The sequence below is a fragment of the Silurus aristotelis genome, assembly GCF_946808225.1.
Source record: "Silurus aristotelis genome assembly, chromosome: 10".
Taxonomy (NCBI): Eukaryota; Metazoa; Chordata; class Actinopteri; order Siluriformes; family Siluridae; genus Silurus; species Silurus aristotelis.
The window spans coordinates 10328448-10350530 of NC_139583.1; the positions used below are offsets into that span (position 1 = coordinate 10328448).

Sequence of the window (22083 nt, forward strand, 5' to 3'; positions counted from 1 at the left end):
CACTGAAAAACTTCCCCCCCGGCATGATGGTGCCACCACCATGCTTCACTGTAGGGATGGTATTGGCCAGGTGATGAGCAGTATCTGGTTTCCTCCAGACATGACACTTAGCATTCAGGCTAAAGAGTTCAAGTATTTTGTTTCTTATGGTCTGAGAAACTCCAGGCAGACTGGCTTCCGTCTGGACACTCTACCATACAAGCCTGATTGGTGGTGTGCTGCAGGGAAGGTTGTCCTTCTGGAAAGTTCTCCTATTTTTACAGAGAAACGCTGGAGCTCTTTCAGAGTGACCATCGGGTGGTTTCAGAGTGACCATCTGGTAGTTCCAAACTTCTATTTACAGATAATTGAAACCACTGTGCTCATTGGGACCTTAAATGCTGCAGAATCTCGAAACAATCCCATCCTGTCCTTGGACTTCATGGCTTGGTTTGTGCCCTGACACACCAGTCTAGGTAAGGTCCCACAGTTAACAGTGCCTGTGCTTTTCCAAATAATGTCCAATCAATTATATTTACTTCAATCAAGTTGTAGGAACATTTCAAGGATGATCAGAGGAAACAGGATGCACCTGAGCTCAATTTTGAGGTGTGATGGCAAAGGCTGTAAATACATGCCACAGTAAATACAATGTACATTTGATTTCTTTAGTTTTTAAATCTAAAGTTTGCAAAGATTTCAAACATACTTATTTCACGTTGTCATTATGGTATTGTTTGTAGAATTCTGAGGAAAATAATGGAATCCATTATTTGTGTAAAGTGCTGTAAATACTTTTTGAATGCATTGTATATTTTAGTTTACATGGTACACAGTGTCTATCATCTGGGTGATCATATTCAGATAGTTTAAGGTAAGAAGATAGTAATGACTACTTTATTGGAAATTTGTGATTTTTCTAACCATTTGTTTATTTCCAAAGTGCACACTGATACTATTTGAACAAAAGTATTAGGACATCTGACATTTCCAGCCACATGTTTTTCCTTCCAAAACTGTTACCACAATTATATAGAAGTACATTTTCCCTTCACTTGAACCTGCAAACCTGTTCCTGCATTACAATGCCCTGGTGCACAGAGCAGTCTTCATGAAGATACGGTTTACATTGGTTGAAGTGGAAGATCTTGAGGTGGTGGCTTTATTTATAATGCTACTAAACCGCTTTGGTATGAAATTTAACACTGCCTCACCACAAGTTTCCTCACTTTACAATTACCCTTGTGGGTGAATTAACCCAAATTTCTACAACCACACTTTAAAATCTAGTTAAACATCTTCCTAAGATGAACATTTTCGAGACTAGCTCTGTTTACAAGAAAGTTCTTTATTTATCTACAATTACACACTGGTCACCTACTTCTGGAATGTGCCCTGGAAGTCTTCTTTTTAAAACCACCTCGTATAATGGCAAATGCAGATTAATAAAAGTCTTTTCAAAGTGGAAAACCTCTGAAGCATTGACATCAGAGACTCCTTTAAAAATGCTAAATTAAATGTCTCCTCAACAAAAGCTTTATCATAAGCAAACACTGCTAAATTGTTATGCAAAAAACATTGTTTAGTCGTTTATTATTAATATAAAGTCCCAGTCAATTAGCTTTTTACTGTAGAAAAATCATTCAATCAAACTCGAGAATTCAGCAGCACTAGTCTTAGGAAAAACACATATCAGGTGTGTGAGCTGAAAAAACTAAGGCTATGCTGTGGTTCTCCTGTGATTACACCCCTGATTTATCATGTGCATATGCAAATAAAGTGCTGTTCCTGTGTCAGTGAATGCAGCACAGGATGGATAACTCACTAACCCACTTTGTGATTCTCACAAGTCGTTTACATGCTACTTATCACGTTCATGTCCGACATACTGACATGATCTATGACCTGCTTTCAAAGTCACTGATTGTATTCATGAGGCTGAGCCTGAATGTGCTGACAGAACTAGTGAAGAATTGATTGTTATATAAAGGAACATTAATTTTGGCTCCTGACATACTGTGAAGACTAAATACGGATATCGTGCACAGTTCCACTATCTATAGTTTGTGACACACAAGCACTTGAGACACCAAAAAAAGGAGTTTGCCTTCTGATTTAGGGGAAATAAAAAGAATAACTAAAAAGTGGGCCTATCAATCGATTCAAATATTTATTCGCATGAGTTCACTTGTGATTAGTCGCAACTTAATCGCACATTTTTATCAATTATAAATGTACCTTAAATTCATACTTTCTCAAGTTTTTAATACTCTAATCAAAATTGGCATAGACAAATATGGAGACTTTATGCAAATGTTTGTTTGTTATTAGTGAAACTAAACTCAACATAGAGCATGAAGACAATGTTTTCTGGTAAATGTTTTAAAGTAATTATGGTGTTTTAAATGACCTTAATTATCAGAACACCAAATGGAACTTTTTCTCTGTTTCCACACGGACGGTTTTAATTGCCGCGTGTGTGCACCATGGCATATATTGGTGCTTGATTTGAGACATGGCGCATAGTAAAACAAATGTTTAGTGATTAGAAATTATTTTCCGGTGGAGTTTGTATTTTTTTATTATATCCGAGTAATGAAAAGACGGCGTGAATAAATGAGTGTTGAGTTGGAGGTTATATTTTTATATTCATTTATTTATTTTTATAAAAATGGTCGAATGCGTGCTGCGTTAATCGCGCGTTAATAAAATTAGTGCCGTTAAAATGCATTTGCGGTAATATGTTATTACAAAAAATTTATAAACGTGTTATTTAATAGATAACAAAAAGAGTTCAGGTATTTTCTCTGTGACCTTGAAGCAGGTAACAAGTGAGAGTAAACAATGAATTCTGCACAATAGCAAAAAGATCACACAAGGCATTGCCACACACAGCATTTGAGTATGGGACCAACTCACAGATAGAATTTGAATGGGAATTTAAATGGGGGTTTTAGCACTGCTGAGGAGCCTCTTAAATTTTCACCTGCGCATATATAACTGCATTGATCTGCACGAATATACCACCTCAGCAAGGCAATTGCAAATGAAAGCTTCATCTCACTTTAAATCAAAACATAAAACTAGCTGACAGCAGCAAAATGATGTGTCAAGAGACCCGAGGCACTTATCCTGTGCTCTCCTCCCATTCACTTTAATAGACATTAGCAGATGTGGAAAATACATCTGTATCAACTTCCTGTGGGCAAAAATTTTTCAAATATGACTTTCAAGGATGTTTAGAAGTTGTCAAAGAGAGATTTTTAGTAAAAGTAAGAGCTAAGGTGCTTCAAAGTCATGTTTGTTGTGTGTGTGTGTTTGGGGGTGCATATTTGATCCGCCACACCTACTTCGATCAAAAGATGGTACCATCAATATTGAAGGCTACAGCGTATAGCATAGCTTTTTCCTTATGAATAAAGAGTTATGGAATAGCTTTCCCATCAGTGGACTCAGACACAGTTCTGTGAGCAAAAATCTAAGAATATCTCATCGATTTGACCTTTTGGGAAAATTTGGCTGCCCCTCACAACAGAAACAAACATAAAAAAAAATTAATCTAACAAAAACAAATAAGCCAAAAAGTTACCTTCAGGTTATTAATGAACAATAAGATTTGGATGTGGGGTACAGCGTTATGAGCTGAACTATGTCAAAGGAAGTTCCTCACAAGGACAGGAAGACCAATGTGCGTTTTGATCATTATGGCTGCTACAAGAACTTATATCAGTTTATCTGCAGTTATCAATAAAAATTATACTCAAAATATTAAGGTACTCTGAGTAGCCAGTAAACCGATACATTAACTGCCCTGCAGGAAAGGAATCCAGAGAAACTCCAAGAATCCCACATAATCTCTGGGAGAACACAGACCTCTGAAGCCATGGTAGATATTCACTGCCAAAAGTAACAGTAAGCTGCCCAATGAAAACATATCAGAGGTGGAAATGTACTTTTTTACATACACCAATCAAAAAACCATGCACAGTCTAGGTGTAGAAGAATATGAATATATTATTTGGAATGAATCGATAATGTACTCTAAACAGGCAGTTAGGAATAAAGTAGGTGGATGAGAAGGGCCAGGCAAAGAACAAAAGACCACATTCCAGAATGTGGTCAAGAAATCGCACAATTCATTTTGAAAATATCCCATATATGTATAAACAACAATAAATGTACAAGTAGGTATTTAACTATTATGTTCACAGAGCTTTCTGACTAGTTCTTTTTTAAATAAAGTACATTCCTACATTTAATTTGAAAATAGAGTAAATTCAAATATTTAATCGCAAAACAGAACCACATACATCTAATCCACTAAAACTCCAAAAATATGTTCCAATATTATATACCTAGAATATGGCAGAGTTATATTAATATTGACATGCAAACCATGTTGCTTTTTTGAGGTGATTTTAGGGGGGTGTCTTTAATTTGAAAGTTTCATTACAACAGTTCCATATTGCCGTGCATAATAAATGAGAGTGGTGTACCTCGAAATGTATTAGTCAAATATTATTTCTTATTTTGAAGCCCATATAAAAATATTGTAAAGCATAAATTAAAAGCATCTGGTTAAAATTAAGTCATGGAACAACAGACAAACACAAGGAAATGGCATCTTTAAATATATTTTCGGAAACGACAGACTGTGCCTGGCTTTTAAAAAAAAGATATGGATTTTATAAAGATTCTGCAATATGATTTTTAGTTATTTTTTTTTTTAATCATACACTATATGGACAAAAGTATTTGGACACTTGAATTTTCCAACCATGTGTGGTTTTTAAGACAGGCTAGGGTGGCAAATGAATAATAGGGTACAGTCATAAGCCAAGGCTGCATCTTTTTTTATTTAATTATATATATATATATATATATATATATATATATATATATATATATATATATATATATATATATATATATATATATATATACACACTGAGGAAAATAAGTATTTGAACACCCTGCTATTTTGCAAGTTCTCCCACTTAGAAATCATGAAGGGGTCTGAAATTGTCATCGTAGGTGCATGTCCACTGTGAGAGACATAATCTAAAAAAAAAAAAAATCCAGAAATCACAATGTATGATTTTTTAACTATTTATTTGTATGATACAGCTGCAAATAAGTATTTGAACACCTGAGAAAGTCAATGTTAATATTTGGTACAGTAGCCTTTGTTTGCAATTACAGAGGTCAAACGTTTCCTGTAGTTTTTCACCAGGTTTGCACACACTGCAGGAGGGATTTTGGCCCACTCCTCCACACAGATCTTCTCTAGATCAGTCAGGTTTCTGGCCTGTTGCTGAGAAACACGGAGTTTGAGCTCCCTCCAAAGATTCTCTATTGGGTTTAGGTCTGGAGACTGGCTAGGCCACGGCAGAACCTTGATATGCTTCTTACAGAGCCACTCCTTGGTTATCCTGGCTGTGTGCTTCGGGTCATTGTCATGTTGGAGGAACCAGCCTCGACCCATCTTCAATTCTCTAACTGAGGGTAGGAGGTTTTTCCCCAAAATCTCGCAATACATAGCCCCGGTCATCTTCTCCTTAATACAGTGCAGTCGCCCTGTCCCATGTACAGAAAAACACCCCCAAAGCATGATGCTACCACCCCCATGCTTTACAGTAGGGATGGTGTTCTTGGGATGGTACTCATCATTCTTCTTCCTCCAATCACGTTTAGTGGAATTATGACCTAAAGTTCTATTTTGGTCTCATCTGACCACATGACTTTCTCCCATGACTCCTCTGGATCATCAAAATGGTCATTGGCAAACTTAAGACGTGCCTGGACATGTGCTGGTTTAAGCAGGGGAACCTTCCGTGCCATGCATGATTTCAAACCATGACGTCTTAGTGTATTACCAACAGTAACCTTAGAAACGGTGGTCCCAGCTCTTTTCAGGTCATTGACCAGCTCCTCCCGTGTAGTTCTGGGCTGATTTCTCACCTTCCTTAGGATCATTGAGACCCCACGAGGTGAGATCTTGCATGGAGCCCCAGTCCGAGGGAGATTGACAGTCATGTTTAGCTTCTTCTATTTTCTAATGATTGCTCCAACAGTGGACCTTTTTTCACCAAGCTGCTTGGCAATTTCCCCGTAGCCCTTTCCAGCCTTGTGGAGGTGTACAATTTTGTCTCTAGTGTCTTTGGACAACTCTTTGGTCTTGGCCATGTTAGTAGTTGGATTCTTACTGATTGTATGGGGTGGACAGGTGTCTTTATGCAGCTAATGACCTCAAACAGGTGCATCTAATTTAGGATAATAAATGTAGTGGAGGTGGACATTTTAAAGGCAGACTAACAGGTCTTTGAGGGTCAGAATTCTAGCTGATAGACAGGTGTTCAAATACTTATTTGCAGCTGTATCATACAAATAAATAGTTTAAAAATCATATATTGTGATTTCTGGATTTTTTTTTTTTTAGATTATGTCTCTCACAGTGGACATGCACCTACGATGAAAATTTCAGACCCCTCCATGATTTCTAAGTGGGAGAATTTGCAAAATAGCAGGGTGTTCAAATACTTATTTTCCTCACTGTATATATATATATATATATATATATATATATATATATATATATATATATATATATATATATATATATATATATATATATATACACACACATTTTTTTTATTTTACTCAGGTTAAAGCAAATTATAACTTTCTCCTGCTCTCTGGTCCTCTTTGCCTTTCCATTCGATGATCTTTTCTAACTGTGCCCCCAATTTCTATATAATTTAGAGCCTGAAGGCAGTTTGGAGGCACTCCAGTCTGGCTTGGGGGCTCAAAACTCTGCTGTGGATGAGACGCACTTCAAACACACACAAAGAGCAGGAAGGTGAGCGAAGCCTTCTCCTCTAAGCCATCCACAGATCAAATAGTTCAATTACAAACAGGGCTTCTGACTCAAAGCTATGAGAGAAACTTCTCTACAGCTCAAAAAGCCCCTCGTATCTGGACATAACAGCCCTTTTTTCAATCATCATCAGCAAAGCTGTCAGAGCCAATAGCTCTCTCATTAATCTACTAGCCTCGAGAGCTCACAGAAGTCAGGGTTTGCTGTTCACACTGCTCTGTAGGGCATGTCAATCTCAGCTGGACTAGCACAGGCCAGGTAAGCATTTGAGAATCGCCTGCATGAGTAAAGCCATCAAGGTTCTTCACAGTCAACCACAAACCTCCCCAAACCCCACAAACTGCACCATACCCTGAAAATCTCAGTCAATCAGGACTCTGCTGATGAATCTCTAAGGTATAAACCTTCTAAAATAGCTGGCCTAAAAATAACCCAACTCGGGTCAATTTGGAATCCAAGCGCAGGATCCTATAAAGACTAACCAAGTGAGTTAGGATGTTGACCCAGATTTTTTTATTTTTTTATTTTTAAACAAGTTGAACTCATTGCCAATGGACTCAACAGGGATTCTAACAAGCCTAGTCAATCCTCTTACTAATGTGCATGACTGAAGAAAAGAGAAAAAAACTAAACATGAGTATAAAAAAACCTTACATAATGGAATCTATTTAAAAAACCAAACAAAAACCAAACAAAACGGTAATTTGGATCAATTCAACATATATGAACGAATAACACATTTCTAGGCTGTGGACATGATATGCAACTGTGAAATTATCGATAAATAAGGAAAATACAGTAACTCAATATGATATTTATGGCTTTTGGCAGAAACCAGTATCCAGACGGACTTACAATTATAACAATTATACAACTGAGCAGTGGAGGGTTAAAGGCCTTGCTCAAGGGCCCAGCAGTGGCAGCTTGTTGGAGTGAGGAATTGAATTTATGACCATATGATCAGAAGTCCAACTTCCTAACCACTGAGCTACCAATATAAACCATGAGTGATGAACATTGACAGATTAGGATAACAGTCAATAATCTAAGTATTATTGTAATCTAGTATTAATGGATATTAACCAACCTACGTAACATTGTTAACTGTTAAATATATATGTACAAATTTCCCTTCATTTGAACCAAAAACTCCAGACATGTTTCAGCATTACTTCACCCCTTTGCATCAAGAAAGCTCTAAAAACTATGTACTAATCGAACATCAGTGCATCACTCAAAAATCTATTGGAGGTGTGTCTTATCTCATTTTCACTCTGCTTTGCTACTGTGTTAATGAAGTCAAAACCTCCGAGACTTTTGCGCAAATTATTCTGGAAAAAATTGAGAAAAATGGATGCTATTATAACAGCATAATGGGACCAAAATCCAGAATGAAATATTCAACAAGCACAAATTAATTTGTCAATTTAAGGTCTTTTTAAACTTTTAGCCATACAAATAATGTCAAACGTTTTCCTTGAACAGTTTTTTGTAACTGCCAATCAAGCTAACTTACAGATTTAAAAAAAAACAAAATTTTCAAAGATTTAACACAATTATAAACCATATTAAATATGAAAAATATATATATTTCTTGCATACGATTTCTGTTGGTTCCCGGAGGCACAGTGGAAAATTCCAGAAATCTTGCCAGCCAGTGCTTGTTCCTTTTTTGAATCCACATCCCTAATTCAGCATGCTGTGTGTTGTCCATTATCAACCCAGTTCAGGTCACGCCAACCTAACCACCTGACCTAACAGGTTATAAATATTACCTACTAGTGGCGTCTAATGACTACAAAAATATTATTAACATTTAAACCCCATTGTATGTGCACCAAATTTCCAGATTGGGGCGTTATGATATAATTAAGGAGGGCACTCGCCAGGCCAGAGGCAGAGCCTGTAATAAATAATGCATTAAGCTGCAGGTCCAGAAATAGCGCTGCCTATTCGGAATATGTATGTATGTTCAGTCTACTCTCACATACATACATAAAAAAAGTCATAAATTCTTAGTCACCTTTTCAATGTGCTGTAAAAAGTGATCTGAATCAAGAGGTCTTTTATAAATATTGACTGTTATCCAAGATTTTTTTTTTTTCCGCAGAGTATTCACATACATTTATATTTGAGCCAAAAGTGATATTACACACTAATATTACACACACAAATCTGATCAAACACACATGTAGCTCTCGTCGATTACAGAGGCGATACTATTGAACCAGATGTACTGTATCTTGCAAACTCATAGGAGTTCATTCAATTATCTTTTGCTACAGATAGTAATAAAAGATAAAGTGGGATGAAAGGAGAGCAAGAAAAAGAGAAAGAGGGAGAGAGAGGATGTGATGGGGAGCACCCTCAACATGTGTATCATTCTATATTTATTGGTTACATTTCACAATCATATTGACACAGTATGAAAGCTGGGCCTTGATTTAATCAAAAACCAATAAAAACAGCTGGGAAGGCTTTTTTTTTTTTTTTTTACTTTATACCAAAAGCCACTGTGGCTTGCAACTCAAAATGACAAACTGTGTCACATATGCTCAGATGCCTCACACACATACGCTCACACACATACACACGCACATTCTTACTAAAAAATCAAGGTCATGGCTCCAATATTCTTTTGTGCCGTAGCTACTATAACTTATGTCTAGACACATCCAGCTTATGATCAAGTATGATGGGGGTTTGCCTTTGGTAAATACCACTTTGACCACATAGATGAAACAGTGTCTGTTGATGCCCCGGAACTGCCTGATTAATCATGATGCTCATCTTCTGCCTAGAATGTATGCACTTGTGATTGGCTGAGGAAGATGTTCCTACATGTATACCACAAAAATCTGCATTTCCCTTTAACAGTTTGTACCCAAAATTCTTATTGTCTTCAGTCAATTTCTGCAGATTTGTATTGGCTCATAAAGACTGCCCTGTCCTCATCCCAGAACCCTTATTCACAACGGGCCACGATGGAAGTTGAGTGATCAAACATAGAGGAGATTTAAATTTAGATTGTGCACAACAGTATTTAGAGGACAGGCATGAGTATAGATTTAAAAGCAGCTGTATGTGATGTAACCTTGGATTTGAGCACAGTTTCTTCGAGTGAAAACCCCACTGACTGACGTTTTGATGTAACCCTACATGCTGAACTGCCACTCAAAGTTAATATTAAACACACAGATAACACAGTACTACCTTCAGCATGACAGTATCCCTGTGCACAAAGCCAGCTCCATGAAGATATGGTTTACATTGGCTGAATTGAAAGATCTTATGTGGCCTTCTACAGAGCTCTGACCTCAACCTTATTGAACACCTTTGGGATGAATTTGGAGCACTAACTGCACACTAGGCCTCCTTACTCTATATCAGTACCTGACTTTACTAGAACCCATCTATATGGCCTAATTAGCAACACAATTACCTCCTAAACTACATTCTAAAATGTAGTTGAACATCTACCCAGAAGAGTGGAAGTTATAAGAGCAAATGGAGACCAAATATGGAATGGATTGTTCAGGGAGGTGGTAGATTAGTGGTTAAGGCATTGGAATTTGGATACTAAGTTCATGAGTTTAAAACCGAGCTGCCACTCCTGGGCCCCTGAGCAAGGCCCTTAACCCCATAACTGCTCAGTGGTATAAATGAGATAAATGTGGGTTGCTCAGGATAAAGGTGTCTGCCAAATGCTGTAGATGCAAAAAGCACATATGAATCAGAGTCAGGTGTCCACAAAATGTAGTCCATGTAGTGTTTATATAGGATGTTCCGGATCAAGTTGTAGAAAAGATAAATGTTAAAAGCCATATACTTGAATTACAACCCAATATGTCATAATTAATGTGATAATTACAACTAAGACTAAAAAAAAGAAAAGAAAAATCTCAGCTCCAGTATTACAACCACCCTTAAATGAAACAACATCAATTACAGGCCTTGTCACAGAAGAACATCAGAGAAATGTTCCTTCAGAGGGTACTCAATGGATCTCAATCAATAGTGGTTCAACTCTGCAGAGCCATCATGGAGAGCATTTTTACATCCTACAGCACTGTGTGCTTCATCTCTTTCTCAGTTCAAGAAACTATCACAAAGGGTGCCAAGATGATGTTTGGATATCTGCTGTAAATCATATGCACCAAGAGAGATTTCTTGTACACACTAATCAAACTCATCAACCAATGCTTATAATGTTTATTCTGGGTTCTGATATTTTATTGCTGATAATATATTGGCAAATATGTATAAGGATACTAGACTCCTAATAGATGCTTGCCATCTTATCATTTATACATCATCATATTGGTTCTCCTGAATTGAAATTTTTAACCGTCTCATGGTTGTAATGTATACCGTACAGAAAAAAAACCAAAACATCTGGCGACCTCTGACGTATGAACTACACTCAGGTGACATGCATGAATAGGAATGCAGAGTCAAGAAAATAGTTATGAGAATTTGAATATTCACAAATTTCCTCATTTAAATACTGATATAACATTTGCAAAAAATCTGAATACTGTCCATGGCAAAACATCTCGTCAGTGTTACAGTATACTGTAATAATCCCACAATCCCATGTCACCCTGAAGGTTTCTTCCTCATGTCCTCTCAGGGAGTTTTTCTTGCTACCGTTGTTTCTGGCTTGCTCATTAGGGATCTAGAGCTGCATCTGGATTTCTTTATACAAATAAAATTGACAGCGAAGGCTGCAACAATAAAGACACAAGGTTTTAAAAATTGTAGACACTATACAATTACTAGTAGGACAAGATGCCAAATAATACTGTGAAATTTACTGTTTTGGGAAATGGTTAAAAAAAAAAAATTCATACATATGTATAAATCTTGGATATCTCTCAGGCACTCAGAATACATATGCAATAGTCCTGGTTTCTTTTTTCACTGGCGTGACCTCTGTTGTTGCACCTTAATGAATATATTCAGCAAAGGTATAAGTGGCGATTTACGTATTATATAATATTTGCTTTATAATTCATGCTCTAGACATGTGAGGTCAAAAAAAGTTCCACATTAATTTCCAATAAATAAGAGTGAATATTAGAAAAAGAAATGAAGGAAGCGGCACAAGAAAGATGTTACACAGAAAAAAATTACGCTTTGAAATGAAGACGCGTTCTGTGTGGACAGGAGAGCCTGCCTGGAGACTCCACATGAAACCTGGCAGGTTCTAACAGCGTGTCACTGATGCAATGTTGCAGCAACACATCATTGTGGATCATTTTTTAACACAATGTTGATCGCTCATCGCCATGCCTGCAGGGCCGCCCTTGGCTAAGCGGAAGGCCATTCGGGGAACCGGGTCAATAAACTTCAGATACAGTATAATCACTCACAATTATGTCCAATCAGCTTCATTACACAGAGTCGGGGGGTTGTTAATTAAGTCACTCTTTTTTTTTGCGCTATTCTAATGATTGATTTACTTCTCTTCAATAATCTAAAATCTCAACAATCATCCCAAAGTAAATCTGACTGGTTAGTGCTAAAAAAGGCTTACAAATGGCAAACAGAATGCTAAAGATATGGCAATTATTTATTTGTAAAAAATAATTTTAAAAAAATTACAGTTCATGCAACCGTTTAAAAGTGTTTTTGTGAGGGGGTCATAGTTAATATTGAGATTTAGAGGTTTAAAAAAAATAAAAAAAGAATTTGCAAGTCTGCAAGTCTTTTTTTTTTTTTCCAAAGGATATAGGTTCTAGGCAAAAAAAATTATAAATAAATAAAACTTCTGTAGTTCTGGATGGAGTTCATATCAATTGGAAACTGAAAATGGTGTTGAGAAGGTCTTCACATGGACGGCCAAAAAAATCCTTGAAATAACTGTGGTACTTAGTAACTGTTAAAATGGCCATAGATTGCAATTAATACAAAACAGTTTTGCTACACTGGATTAGGACTCAATTGCCATTAAGACTTTAGCACTTAAGGGTCCATCAGTAAACAAATACTTACTTTATCAGTGATGAAACTGTAATGAATGGATATTGTGTGTTACTCAGATAAGGATGGGTTCTTTTTTAATCTGGTCCATCCTAAGGTTTTTTTCTTTAGGTTTACAAGACAGCATTTCTTTACATTAGCACTACATACACCATTTATTCGTCTAAGAGATAAGAGCTTTGCTCAGGGGCCTAACTGTGGCACTTAACATCCTTCCTCTCTTAATTCCAACTAAGCTCAAACTACTGAGCTTCCACTTCTCCATCATTACAGAGACAAACTTAGAAATGTAAAAATATAAACTCTTAATCTATTTACTTCTGTAAAGATGATTTGCAACAATGTCCATTAAAGACAAATAAAACATAAAAAATAAAAAAAATGCTGAAACTGCATTTTTAATACTACCATTTTAATATTGGTTGTGCTAAGAAAAATAGTGAGCTCTTAAAAATGACTTTGTGAGGAGAATTACAAGGTGGAAGGAGGTTTAAATGTTTTTTTTTTTTCCCCCAATCCAAAGCGCTTGGGGACTTGAGAAGAAACGATTAATAAATGGCTAATTAGGGATAGTCGCTCCAGGACCAAGACTATGAACTTCATGCCTATTACTTTTCACACAAAGACTATTAAGCTTCTGCTGCAAAATTACTTTCTTTGATACCTGAATTTACACTACAGTATTGTCAGGATCTTGATTCTGATTGATCAGAAGGGGACCGTGTTTAGAAGGTAATTATTTTCATTAATAAAATGTAAGCAAACTGTTGCTGTCTAAGAGAAATCAAACACTGTTGAAATGTTAATTGGACTGATTGGAAAAACTGCAGTTGTGGTATGCAAATCACACCCAGTCATATTTAATTTGTTACTTAAAAGACATGTGGATGCCAAATCGTGATCCATTCGGTCAAGCAGTATCTGCACTGATTGCTAGTTCTATGTACCCCATTGTGGAAAAAACCTGCTGCTGCATACAGATCAAGGTCTCCTTTATCATCTTCATCTTATCACTGTTTCTCTGTCCAGGGGTTCTGCTACTGAATGCTATCGATATTACTTTCACGCTGTGTGCATTCATATACATGCAAATATGCCCAACTGACTGCGCATAACCTTTGGAAAACAGACGACAAAAAAATAAGAGCAGGTATGTTTATATAAATGTTGTTTCCTGTTCAACTGAAAAGAATATTTATGTTATCTGTGCTTTAACAGCTTCATACAGTCCACAAGCAAAATAAATGTAACCAGTTAAAGGAAATAAAATAAAAAAATCACTAAAATAAATAATAAAAATAGCAAAAATAACTGAATCTTGGATCAAATTACCATATAAATGCACCATGCAATATTTTTTTAATAATTATATATTTTTAACTAGATTTTTTTTTACTTTTTTATTTTCCTCTTGAACAATTTCTAAGCATATTTATTAAATCACACCTTATCAGCTAACAAGACTTTTGTATGCAGTCCTTAAAATATTTGCTTTATGTCCATGAGAAAGAAACAGACAGACAGACAGAGAGAGAGAGAGAGAGAGAGAGAGAGAGAGAGAGAGAGAGAGAGAGAGAGAGAGAGAGAGAGAGAGAGAGAGAGAGAGAGAGAGAGAGAGAGAGAGAGAGAGAGAGATTCAGGAATCAGTTTCAGGATGAAATATCCAATCCATTCTTATCTGTTTATGTGAGATTCAAATTTGCACATAAGAACAGTTCTAGGAAAACTTTTAAATATTTAAAAGAAAGAAAAAAAAAACATTTGCTAGCCAAAGACTCATACAGAGAGCTCAAAATGAAATTTCATGGCTTTTAGGGATTTGAGGCCAACCACTAAAGGAGATATCTTTATTCATTCATCAAACGTTTATAATTTACAAAGGCTGTAATGGATGTTCTGTTTATCGCCAAGATAACAGGCCATTTCCAGGTTGGATTGCACTTGCATTATCCATGTGTCACAAATGATTTTAGTGATCAGTTGGCTATTATGTATATATAAAGTCTTACAAAAGTGAGTATGTCCCTCATATTTCAGCAACCATTTTAGAGGGTCTTCTCAAGGGACAATACTATAGAAAATGAAACATGGATATACACTGTATTGCCAAAAGTATTGAGTCACCTGACTTTACCTGATATATGTGTTTTTTTCCAAACTGTTACCACAAAGCTGGAGGCACTCAATTGTACTGGATGTCTTTAGATGCGCTATGATAAAATTTTGGATTTGCTTGAACATGGAAACCCAAACCTATTCCAGCATGGCAATGCCCCTGTGCAGAAAATAAGCTACTTAAAGATCTTGATTGGCCTGTTATAGAGCTCTGATCTAATCCCTACTGGGATGAATTGGAATGCTTACTGCACCCCTAGGTTTCATCACCCTACATTAGTAACTGCCTTTCGTAAAATCCTTGTGGCTGTTGAACACAAATATCCATAAGCACACTCCAAAATCTAGTGGAACATCTTCCCAGAAGAGTGGAGGGAATTATAATAGCAGATTGAGAATAAAAGTAGAATGCAATACTCAAAAATTAAATACCATACTTATAGCCAGGTGACCCAAAACCTATCAATATAGTGTATTTTAGAGTACATAATGTGCAGCTTGTATATCAGTGCAGATTTACTGTCCTCTGAAAATAACAAAATACTGTACAGAAAAAACATTTGGGATGAACTGGAACACTGACTTCACCCCAGGCCTTACTAACATCCTTGGTACTGAAGAAAGAGAACAAATCTCCTCAACCACACTCCAAAATGTACAGGAACATCTTACCAGAAGAGAGGAGGCACGATAACAGCAAATTGGGTGTAAATGTGGAATGGGCTGCTGAAATTGTGACCATCAGAGATATAAAAGTGGCGGCTTGCTGAAGTCAGACCCGAGTCGTTCATCATAGAAATAAAGACAGTGGAGCCAGGGGTGAAGGAGCTGCACATCCATCCATTTTGTTGTCAGAATGGGTCGAAACGTGTGACCCTCAGCTCTCCTCCTGTGTCACAACTAACACGTGACGAAGGTGGAGAGAGGCCCGGCTGTCAAAGCATGGACAAACACGTCATCTTGATAATATTGAAACAATTTCGACATGGACTACCAAGTTTGTTCGGAACCCAATAAAGTGTTTTTTGTTATTGTAGCCCTTCCACTGTAGGGTTTGATATGTTGTGCATGCTAGGACTTTCTGCTCACTATGAGGGTAAAAAGTATTTACCGTAGATGTCCTGTCAGCTCAAACTAGTCTTCTCAGACCTTCCTTAATAATATGGTTTTTCCACTTGCGAATGACTGCTTACTCTGTCTTTTTCTTGCACAATTCTGTGTAAACACTAAAAATCCCTGGAGAATCAATAGCTTCAGAAACACTCAAAGCAACATGTCTGAAATGAACAACCATTTCCTGGGCAAAGTCACGGAGATCAAATTCATCCAGTCTCACCTTGAACTTTATTTCCACGAGTTCATACATTGCGCTGCTGCTACATGATTGGCTGATTGTATTGCATGAAACGGCAGGCAGGTGTACAGGTGTTATTCATTCAATAAAGTAGATTTAGTAGATAACATGGCTGTTTTAATATGCTTTACACAATAAAATGCAATACAGGAACAATTAATAGTTAAAACAGAAAAGTGACAACAGAACCTAATGCTTTTATTCCTTTTTTTTTTAAATGCACAAGGTCACAAAAGAGGTCATGGAATTGACTGATGCCTTTCTCTGTCTCTTTCACACACGTACACACACACACACACACACACACACACACACACTTTCCTATTTTAAGGTAGTACAGTGAGTAGTAGAGCCTGTAAGTGCTCAGACATCTCCTACTGTCTGCTGTTTACTTCCATTAGACCCCTTCTGTGCAGAAACACACACACACACACACACACACACACACACACACACACACACACACACACACACACACACACACACACACACCCTTCTTGTATATTCTAAATATTGAACATTAATTCATGATGTTTGCTATTGCTATTAAACTATAGATGGTATAAGTTTGCATAATATTTGTTTGTTGTTGCTTTCTTTCTTATCTTGTTAATTTAACATCACATGCCCTGCCCACTTCACGTTACTGGTCATCAATAGATGGTCAGACTACTCACAAGTCGAAATAACAGCTTTATGGTGAGATCACAAAAAGCAAAACATTCATTTATGTAACAGTCTGCGCTTTTATCCTCGTCACAGTTGCAAGGACACCGGAGCATTTTCCAGAAACACACTGTATGAGGTGCATAGATGGAATGCCAGTCCATCACACAGCTCGTGCATATGCTTTTTCACTTAAAAAAAAAAGCTCTAAAACTGGGCTCAAGGTCAAAACAATGACCACAGAGCTGAGAGGCTGCAAATGCTATCTATAACATTCTTCAGATATCCTTCTCTTCAGATCAGATCTGAGCACTAATACGGTCATGCTGCACAATACACTCACATTTCTATCAAGATCCTGGCCGGTTGATTTTTGTTCAACCTTGAACACAAAGACAGGATAAGGCCAAGGGTCAGTGAGTAGACGCTGCTGAAAGAAAGTGACAGTCATTTTCCAATGCAGGTCAATCTGTCGCACAGAGAGAAGCAATCCCGATGATTTTATAGTGATTCCTGTGATCTGGCTCCGGAGTCTGCAGGACTCACAGTTCCACCGATTCTCATTAGCTTTTGTAAGACTCGTGGCTAGTTTCGACCTGCAAAAGACACACCATGCCCACTCCACCCAGCAGTTCTTCTGTCAGAGCTGCTTTAATGGACTAATCGCAGCTGTTCTCTGGACCAAAGCGCTCGCCTTTCAACTCTCACATAATGAAATACTATACATCCAATCTGCTCGTTGGCCTTCGATGGATGCTGCAACCTTACTTTTAATTGGTCCAGAGAGAAGAGAGAAAGAAAGAGATAAAGTACACTACCGAAAGATAAGACAGTAGCCTGAAAGAAAGAGAGAGAGAGAGAGAGTGAGTGAGAGAGAGAGAGAGTGAGAGAGAGAGAGAATAGTGAGAAAGTTGAGTTTGAAGCCGAGTTCAGTGTGTGCTCCTGCAGTAGTAAAACGCAGCTTGCATTCTGATGCCGTTTCCTCCTCGCAGTTAAAAGAAGCGCCGCCATTCTGCACCGCTCGGCTCGGCGAAAGTGCTGACGCAGGCTAAATCAGGCATGCAAATGACTCTTTCTAACTCCGGTGACAATATTATTCTCGCTCATGACGGTGTAGTGTTTAATCCTTCCACAGCTCAAGCCCAGGACGTCAGCCTTAGAATCACACCCTGCTGGGGCTTTTAGCACAAATGAAGCCCATACAATAGCCTGTCAAGGAAATGTTATTGCCTAAGGACACAGGACCCTGGAGGCTCGCTCATCAATTATCCACCTTTGCCGCATCACAGCGCTGCACATCAACGATCTGTCCGTATGATCAGAGGACGAAACACAAACCGAACGTTAAACAAGCGGGTTTTACCTCACACCAGCTCTCAGGCATATCTATACCTTAAATGGCTTTGAACACACAAACACATGCACACACACTCATCATCTACACACAGCTAAAACAGCACTGCTATATACGCATGTGTATACAGCAAGGGCCAAAGTTTAAAAAAAAAAAAAAAAAGAGGGGGATAGCATATTATACTCCCTAAATAATTAATATGAGATACAAAAACCTGCTCATCTTTTCTTTCTCTTTGAGATTGAATGACACTGAAACATGGTCCATGCGTGCACTCGTATATTATAAAAGAACAAATTTGACTCAAGCACTTGCATGTCACTTGCACAAATATGGTGCCATTTATCTGAATCTATTTGGTTAATTGCATGATATGATAAAATGTTGATAAAACATAGGCACGCATGCATGCACGTGTGCGCATACAAGAAAGAAGGAGTTAAAACTTTCTTTCGGCTTCTCCCATTAGGGGTCTACACAGCGGATCATCCGCATGTTTGATTTGGCACATGTTTTTACGCTGGATGTCCTTCCTAATGCAACCCTCCCCATTTATCCAGGCTTGGGACCGGCACTAAGAGTGGCTGGGGTTGGTTCCCTGACCGGGGATTGAACCCGGGCCACAGCAGTGAGAGCGCCGCATCCTAACTACTAGACCACCAGGGGACCCTACAAGAAAGAAGGAGTTACTGTTCATATATACATAATACCATAAGAATTAAATTCCCCTTTCCAGCTCTATTAACGTTCACTCTTCTAGGAAGAACCTTAACTAGATTTTGAGGAATGGTTTTGGAATTTATGCTCATGTGCATTAAGGTCAAGTGTTAAAGATTCTAAATGAATAAAAATATTATTTGGAATGAACCAATAATATGTTTTTACTGATATAAATACAAATTGGGTGCACACATTTGTTTTTCTTTTTAGAACGGTATAAAAAAGGTGAACAAAATTATGAACAAATCTATTGGGACAACTGATATTTCCAGCCGAATGTGGTTCTTCATCAAACTGTTACCACAAATTTCGAGACCCAAACCTGTTCGAGAACCAAACCTGTTCCTGTGAACCAAGTGATCTCCATGCATTACTTCACTAAAACCCCTGTGGCTGAATGAGCACAAAGCTATACAAATCACACTCCAAAATCTAGTAAAACCTTTTCTTCAGACTACATGTAAAAAAAATTCTGTGTTAAAAACTTTTAAAACACCTAGCATTTTTAAATGTTTTTTTTTGTTTTTTAAAGACTTGGGCGTGTTCATTTAGTTTCTGTGCAACAAACTAGTTAATTTAACAATATGAAAATGTACTTAAAAAAATTAATATATAAATAGAAAGATTTTAAACTTTTTCAATTTTTCATTAAAGAAGAAAAAAATAAAATTCCACCCTTAGCATGAATAACGGCTTTACACACACTCATGGGGGCAGTTGGTTTCTTCTAACTTTCAGCTAAAATACTTTGTCATGCCTCTTGTATAACTTGCCAAAGATGTTCTTTGTTAGTGGAATATTTCTTTCTGACCTTGTGTATGCCAGAGCAGTTCAATAAGGATTTAGGTGTGGTGACCAGCATGCTCTTCCATAACAGATAACACCATAGCTGAATGTTAGCTCTCTAAACAACGTTTGTCTTGTTGTGTGGTTAAGTTGCTTCCAATTAGCTGCAGTCCAGATAAAATTGCATGGCTCTGAAGTATGGAATGGTAGCCATGTTGGTTTAGTATTCATTTCACCTGGAATAAATCTCCAATCTTCCCTGCTCTAAATCAACCCCAAACCATTAAGCTTCCACCTCCCTGTTTGACTATGGGGATCTTCTCTCCTGTTCTCCGTCTTACATAATTTCTGTTAGAGCCAAAAATGTCACAATGTCATACACTGAAGGAACATGGATGTGTCCCAAAAACAACAAAGAGTAAAAGTTTCTAGCCTACCGAAAGGCACTGTACACATGTGTAGCTGCATTACACTCCGCCACCAAAGCCATTAATATAAACTACCAATGAATACTCAATAATTAGCTTAGTATATCATCAAATTGAAAGGTTTCGCAGTTTATCACGAAGTTGTCTAGATATTACAATAAGGTGCGCTAATAACCATCGACAAGTGTGTGTGAAAATGCATCAATATGTATGTGACAGCGGGGGCGTTGTCGAGCGTCAGCTGTGTGTGGAGAGAAGACGGTTTGAACCCAGAGGAAATGAACGAACGAGGATACTCACCTGTGTGCCATCATGCTGAGGTTGGTCTTTTAAAAGAGAGCGCCATGAACCTGAGAGAGCGGGAGAGCCGAGCTGAACTCTGTGTGTATATTTGTGCATGTGTGTGCCCTAGAGTGAAAACTGAATGCAGAAACAGTTCAAGTAAAAGACGCACACAGCTTCTGTGAAACGTTGCCAGTCTCCTGGGTCCTTCACACCTACGCCAGGGTTCTACAATGTAGTTATATAAAGTGTATTATACAAATAATACACCAATAACCACAAAATACTGCAGTCAATATACCAAAATACATTATACAATATATACATAGAGGGTGCTAACGTAGCTAATTAGTTATGCTAGTGTTGTAGTGGACCTTTTTTTTGAGCAGTAAATCATTGAACCATAACATTTCTTTGATTTCTATAATAAAGCCCAATGTCTGATACGCAGAGATCACATCAGCTTTGTGGCCTAACATCCTACACACAAGTAGAGTACATGGAAAAATATTACATAACCATTACACATTTATTACACTTCCAGTAACAGCAGTCAGTGCTACGTCTGCAATTCCACCCTGATTAGCAAGTCAGGCGCGTGAAACCTGCAACACTGTTAACGAACTGTTGATCAACAGAAAGTGCTGCTTCTGAAATTTCGGAGATGAAGTGGGAATTTAACTGTGGAGCTGCGGATTTGAAATGCACAAAATCACGAGGACAGAACGCAGTTTATATAATCAGCCGATATATTTTCTAGTTTTAAAATCATTTCGCAATTTTTTTAGACGTTGGCTATTTGCAGATGACTATCGATTGGTCAAATGCTGTTTGTTCATTTTTGAGTACAGCAGCTCTCAATTTACACGGCAGGTTTCTAGATCCCACCATTAAAATTAAAATGTTACCTTTTTTTTAGTTTTCAACATGAGAAAATTATTTATGTTACCTGTATCACAACTTCAAAAAAAACACACAAATACGTTGTTAGCAACTGGCCTTAACCGAGCCCTAAATACTTTTCGCTCCCATAACAGAAAGCTGATCGGCTGTTACAGGTTGGTCTCATTTGTAGTCGTAATAGAGCAAATTAATACTAGCAAAAGAAAAAATTGCAACACCACAGAAACAAACAAAGTGATGCAGAAGCATTTAAATGAGCATTAGAGACAGTGTTACATGGACCTCGGAAGATTTCAACCTGTGTTTAATGATTTAGGACATGGAACAGGGCATTGAAGACTTTTTAAGGCCTAAAATTTTGATTTTCAAATTTTACACTTATTAAGACCCCATGGAAAAACTGTTTAACCTTCTGCATTAAAATGAGCCATAAATAGAAAAAAAAGTATGACATTCTTTAATACGAAAAAGCCATTTTTATTGGCAAATCACTGTAGTATAAGAGCACTTCGGAGGACATCATGGAGATACTGGAAAACAAACTACTTCATGGTGGAAACAGTGACTCTGCTTTACATCTACGCTCTTACTGATAACTTTCCTATAACAACATGCCTCTGAGTGTTTTATGGCT

The 22083-nt window shown here is 37.4% G+C and overlaps 1 protein-coding gene across 2 annotated transcripts in view; it reads right to left on the reverse strand.

The window, feature by feature from the left end:
• LOC310731914 (solute carrier family 66 member 2) overlaps positions 1-22083 on the reverse strand; it is a 62283-nt gene that overhangs the window by 22099 nt on the left and 18101 nt on the right. The gene's annotated exons all lie outside the window — the stretch shown is intronic.